The 6,482-nt window shown below is 37.1% G+C and overlaps 2 pseudogenes; one reads left to right on the forward strand and one right to left on the reverse strand.

The window, feature by feature from the left end:
- Nucleotides 1-1,832: 1,832 nt before the first annotated feature.
- Nucleotides 1,833-2,152, reverse strand: LOC100522118 (annotated as a pseudogene).
- A 1,260-nt stretch (nt 2,153-3,412) lies between these two features.
- LOC100152174 lies at nt 3,413-4,332 on the forward strand (annotated as a pseudogene).
- Nucleotides 4,333-6,482: the final 2,150 nt, after the last annotated feature.

Below are 6,482 nucleotides of genomic sequence, written 5' to 3' on the forward strand. Positions count from 1 at the left end.
GAGAAAATTACTCTTTAATACACTATGGCAATGAAAGGTGCTTCAGAATTTCAAGATAATAATGTTATAGAATTTATCAAATTTAAACATATGCATATTTTTTACTTCATGACGACATAGATTTCCTCATCTTATGTGTCAGTAGGTGACTTGACTACAGTGAAAAGCAAGTTTGCACACCTTTGAACCCCTGGTTTTTCCCACTGTACAAAGCAAACTGAGGAGTGCTCTGGCAGTAAGTGGTGGGCTTGACTACAGTGGGAGGGAGTCATAAAAAATATAAGGATGACACTTATGTGAGACTGTCTTGACTCTCAGACAGAATACTTGAGATGTGAACCAGCAGTCAAGAGAGATTTGCGATGAACTCATAGATTTTAAGACAAAAAGGGCATTGTTATCTATTCTGGTGTATTTTGTTTTAAAATAGTTTAAGTCATGAAAGGGCACAAAGGAAATCTTGCTTAGAAACATGAACATTTAATGAATATCAAAGCTGAGCTGCTGTATTTTAAAAGGACAGGGTTCCTAACATGGATCTTTTGAAGCCCTAGTTTTTCTACACATCAACCACAACTCCCTTTTCTACAGATGAAGGAACTGTGACCAGAGTGGTGAGCAATGTAAAAACACATTCCAGGAGTTAGCCAGACAACCTGGAATGGGACCAAGCTTTCCTGAATTCCAAGAATGTTGTCCTTTCTACTTCATTTAGAGTGTCCAAGATATTTTTTTTAATTTCCTGGGATGGAGATGGGAGAGGTTGCAGTTAATCCATATTGTAAATTAGCAAAAAGTGTCCAGGAAGCTGGATGCTTTGTTTAATAAGAGTGGTAATTCAAAGAATGAATTTGTGGGTATTTATGGAGGGCTTAGAGAATGTGTAGTTTATCTCCCTATTTAAAGCAATGGTCTCTACTATATTCCCATCAAGGGACAAACAGTCTCTACTTAACTATTCCTGGAAGAGGAGAGTTTGCTGTCAAAGTGATTATTTTACCACATCATTTGACTATATTTAGCTGATTGAGGCCATTGATCACTTCTTCAGTGGTATAGTCCAACAGTTAAGAACTTGTGTTTCTTTCTCTTTTTCTTTCTTTCTTTTTTTTTTTTTTTTTGTTAGAACAACTTGGCAAAATCAAACTCCAGTTTATTATTGGACAACATTGTTTCACACATACATCAAACAGGCAAAAAAATAAATAAAGATCAATTTCATAGACAAAAAGAAGGAAAAAGAAGAAAACTTTCATCTTTGGCTTTTTTAACCATCTCACATGAACCAACAACTTACAGTATAGCTAAATACATACACAAGAAAAGTTACTGAAATGCTTGGAATAAGATTGTTTTGTTGTTTTTGCTTTTTTTGTAACAAGTTTTTTTTTTTTCCTTTATCCTTTGAGAATATAATGACCATGATCACATCACAAGTAAAGTCAGAAGTAGGACAGAGAATGCTCTGAAATCTGGCTTGGTCATATGAAACCATTAAAAATGTCTGACCCCTAATGATGTGTACATAAATATAAAATGTAAAAAAATGCAAACAAATTTTCCTTTCTAAAGTACTTTAAGAAAAAAAAAATCAGGGCCTTGGAAGTTTGAGTACATTTTTTCCTCCCCTGTTGCAAATAGATGTTGTGGTTTTGGTTGGGTGGTGGAGAGAGCGCTTGTCATCTGTGGGTGGCACAGCCCACTGTCGGCAGGCAGGAGGGACTCTCTACTCCCAAAGGTGACCATGTTTAGGATTCTTCTGAGAAGGGAGGTGGAGTGTGAATAGGTCAGTGTCACCTTTTTTTTAAGTTTAACTTTTCCTTTTTTGCTCTCTAGTCATCCTCATAGGTCTTTAGCTTCTTGCTGTCAACATCGTCATCCTCATCATTGTCAGCTGCCTATTTGCCTGTAGCTGCCTCAGCCTCCTCATCTTCATTTCATCCACTTCCTCACTGTCACCTTCCTCCTCCTCCTCTTGCTTCCCACCTTCTTCCTCTTCCTCTACCTCATTGTCAGCCTCCAACTCCATAATTTTCTCATTAGCTTTCCCAATAGCAGATGCCTTGATCCATTCTCCACCTCCTCCATAACTTCCTTCTTTTAAGTCCTTTGTGGTGATCTCAGAGCTGGTTTCCACACCCACATCTGACATGATGGGGCACACCAGTGATATAATGCTGCTGATTAAAAAGAAAACAAGTTTCCAAGGACTCTGATCATAAGAGAAACAAGAGAGCATGCTATAGGTATTTATTTGATTCAGAAAAACCTGGATTTGCAATATTTACTAGCCATGGAAACTAGGTGTCATTCTTTGTTTACCAATTTTTTTTTTTACTTTTTTTTGCCTTTTCTAGGGCCGCTTCCCTTGGCATATGGAGGTTCCCAGGCTAGGGGTCTAATCAGAGCTTCAGCCACTGGCCTATGCCAGAGCCACAGCAACATAGGATCCAAGCCTCATCTTCAACCTACACCACAGCTCACAGCAATACCGGATCCTTAACCCACCGAGCAAGCCAGGGATGGAATCTGCAACCTCATTTGTTAACCACTATGCCATGATGGGAACTCCTGTTTACCCATTTCAGATGTTAGTATATTATCTCTAAAATGAAGAAAATATCTCTTAGAACACTCCATTGCCTGAAATGTAGTAGATACTCATTGAATAGTCACAGTGTATGATAATAATCCAGTTGAGAGGAAGAAATGTAGGTGGAAAGAGTATAGTTTTTAGCAAGTAGAGAGTCCTTGGAATATTACCTATTTGCCTTTTAGACTCTTCAACTAGCACAGCCTAGGGATTCAAAAAGTATATGTGATAAATGAATGAGAAATTATATGAAATGTTCTGAGTTCTTTGTTATTAGATCTGTGTGGTGATAAATTAAAGTCAGCTTTCTAGCTTGAGGTTCCTAAAAGACAGAGACTGAGGGAATGGCTTGTGTGTAGGTAGTTTATTTTGGAAAACAAGAGAGGCAGTAAATGAGAAAATGAAAAAAGAAGGAAAAAAGTGAATCTAAGATTGTGTTCAGCTGAATACCATTCATGCACTGACCCCTATTTATTCTTACTTAATTTATATTAATTCTTTCATATTACAGTGCGTGAGTGATGAAATAATGTCTTCTAAGTTTCTATAGCAGCAAGTTTCAGGAAGTGAAGCAAGAGACACACTGGTGGGAGATGGTCTTGTTGGGGGGACTAGCAGGATCAAGCTGTAGTCAGGGCATAATTGTTAGCAGTTGGTTGCTCTACTGATGGACAGAGGAAATTGTAGGTCAAGAGGGTGTGAGACAGAGGGCAAAAAAATGCCCAACATGTGCAATAATTACTAATAATATTATTACAAATAATATTTTTTTTTAGATTTTCTATCTCAGAGAGCACCCCTTACATCAGACCATAGTAAATGGAGAATCCAAACAATGTGACATAATTCATCCTTTTGGGCATTATGAAGAATCCAGAGGTGAGGAAAATACACTCTGCTGTATTTCTAATCACGTATTTGTCCACCATCTTGGGAAACCTCCTCATTGTGGTAACCATGGTCACAAGTCAGAGTCTGAGATCACCTATGTATTTTTTCCTTACCTCCTTGTCCCTCATGTATGTTACCTACTCTTCTGTAATTGCCCCCAAGATGATTGTGGACTCCTTCTCTGAAACCACTGCAATCTCTCTGGAAGGTTGTATGGCCCAGCTATTTGCTGAGCACTTCTTTGGTGGGGTGGGGATCATTCTTATCATTGTGATGGCCTATGACCACTATGTGGCCATCTGCACTACATGACCATCATGAGGCCTCAGGTGTGTTGCCTCTTGCTGGGAGGGGCCTGGGTGGGGGGATCCATACATGCAACTATACAACTTCTCTTCATCTGTCAAACACCCTTCTGTGGACCAAATGTCATTGATTGCTTTATGTGTGATTTGTTTACACTGTTGAAACTGGCCTGCATGGACACCCACCTCCTGGGCATCTTAGTCATCCTCAACAGTGGGGTGATGTGTATGGCCATCATCCTTATCCTCATCACCTCTTATGTGGTCATCCTCTGCTCTCTCAAGTCTTACAGCTTTGAAGGACAGCATAAAGCCCTCTCCACCTGTGGCTCCCACCTCATTGTGGTTGTCTTGTTCTTTGTGCCATGTATTTTCTTGTATGTTATGCCTGTTGCCACTTATCCTATAGACAAGGCAATGGCTGTGTCCTTTACCATTGTTGCACCCATGTTAAACCCCTTGACCTGCACCTTGAGGAATGCAGAGGTGAATAATGCCATGAGGAAACTGTGGATGAAACAAAATACCTTGTGTTATCATTAACTTAGATGCTAAGATCAAATCTTTCCTAAAGGACAATAAGGGCTCACCTTCCCCATTGATTCTAATCCATTGGGACACAGCAGCCAATAACACATATCTGATTAAGATTTCAAATCAAGTTAATACATTAAAATCAGGTTATTGCCTAATTCTTAAGTACATTTTGTACTTCATTCCTTTTCTAGAGGCTCCAGTCTTTCTTTGTCTCTTTTTCTCTCCCTCCTTCAATTTTTACCTGTCATTTGCATAATTTAAGCCTTTCTCATTTCAGGGTTTTTATTTTTCTTATTCTGCTAACTCCTGGAACTTCTTTTCCAGAGTTTTTGCTTGGCTGGCTCCATCTCATTTTCTTCACTTTCAGAAGAACTCTCCTCTTTAGACAAATTTCTCTAACGACTTTCCCTACACATTCCACTCAGTTATACTCTAAGCCTTCGTATGGTTATACCTTTAACATCAATTGTCACAAGATAGACTTTAAAAAATATTTAATTTTATTTTAATACAATGATTTTTATTTTTTCCATTATAGCTGGTTTACAGTGTTCTGTTCATTTTCTACCATACAGCATGGTGACCCAGTTAGACACGTCGGGTCTCTTATGATGGAGCATGATAATGTGAGAAAAAAGAATGTATTTCTTAATTTTTATTTTCTCTGGTTTCCCCTGAAAATCTTGCAGTCATTATAGGGGCAGGGGTTATGTTTATTAATTCGTGCTGTGCCAGTCACTTAGAAGTTGCTAAATACATATTATCGAATGAATAGGAGTCTAAAAGAAACAGTTTTTTAAACAGTATTTGCAAATTCACAAATTGGGTTAAAGTTAAGAGAGAAAAATAAATATAAACTCTTTAGGAGATAGAATTTTCCCAGTTTTCATGCTGCCAATTTTTTTTTGTATGCTTTTGGAAGAAAATACAATTTCAATTTAGTGGTTTACTAGTTAATATGGTCAACAACATTACCAAAATTCCCTACTACTGTTTTTCTTCCTTTAGTGAAGCAGAATAACAGTCACTCTTGTCTATGCACTTTAGAATCTCGTGTCTGTATCTTGAAGCTATATATCCTTTATGAAAGAAGAGCAAAAATATATGTTTGTCTTTTAGGGCCACACCCATGGCATATGGAGATTCCCAGGCTATTGGTTGGATCACAGCTGCAGCTGCTGGCCTGTGTCACAGCCACATAAACATGTCTTTGACCTACATCACATCTCATAGCAATGTTGGATCATTAACCCACTGAGTGAGGCCTGCATCCTCATGGATACTAGTCAGATTTTTTTCTACTCCTATATTGTTTTTAACTATCAGATAAATAATTGCTGCTGTTACATCCTAGAGTGGAGATTCTAAATCCAAAGGATGTTTATTTTCTTCCGCATCTTGCTATCACTAGAGAGACACTGATGTTTTTTTACACCTGTATCCCTAACTAGGTATATGGGAAGATGAAGCATTTAGACTGTGTTTCTGTTATGATTTTCTTATTTAAAATTATATATATATATATATATATATATATATATATATATATATATATTATATAATATACCAGTATCTGTTCCAGTATTTGAAACAGGCATAACATTTAAAACACTGTTTTTAGTTTTAAATAAAAAGCATATGTGCAATGGGAAATTCACATTAATTATCATCAATCATTTTCTTTTTTTTTTCTTTAGTTTTTCTTTTTTTGATTTTTTTATTATAGCTGGTTTACTTCAACAACTGAAGTACATTGATTTTTTGAAGAATATTTGCTGACTTGTATGAATCATTGGATACTCTCACAGGAGTAAGGTAGACAGAGATGAATTAGACAATACTTCTCACTTTTGTCCTAGAGCTGCTTTCTGATGGAGGAGACAATATAAGATGGAAATCCTGTGAAATAAGATTGTTATGATCATTATACAACTACAGATGCAATAAATTCATTTGAGTAATAAAAAATAAAAGAAAGGAAGCTGAAATCATAGAGTGATAACTGATATCCAGAAAATTGTAGTTCAGTGGTATGTGTGTGTGACTAGCTCTAGTTAGGTTGATAAGGAGGATACACCAAGACCTGAAAGATGAGATAGAACCATCCTTAAGCACATCAGTGTGAAGAGCATAGAAGGTAAGAAAAGTTCCCATTG

This window comes from Sus scrofa, unplaced genomic scaffold (genome assembly GCF_000003025.6).
Source record: "Sus scrofa isolate TJ Tabasco breed Duroc unplaced genomic scaffold, Sscrofa11.1 Contig702, whole genome shotgun sequence".
In the NCBI taxonomy this organism is placed as follows: domain Eukaryota; kingdom Metazoa; phylum Chordata; class Mammalia; order Artiodactyla; family Suidae; genus Sus; species Sus scrofa.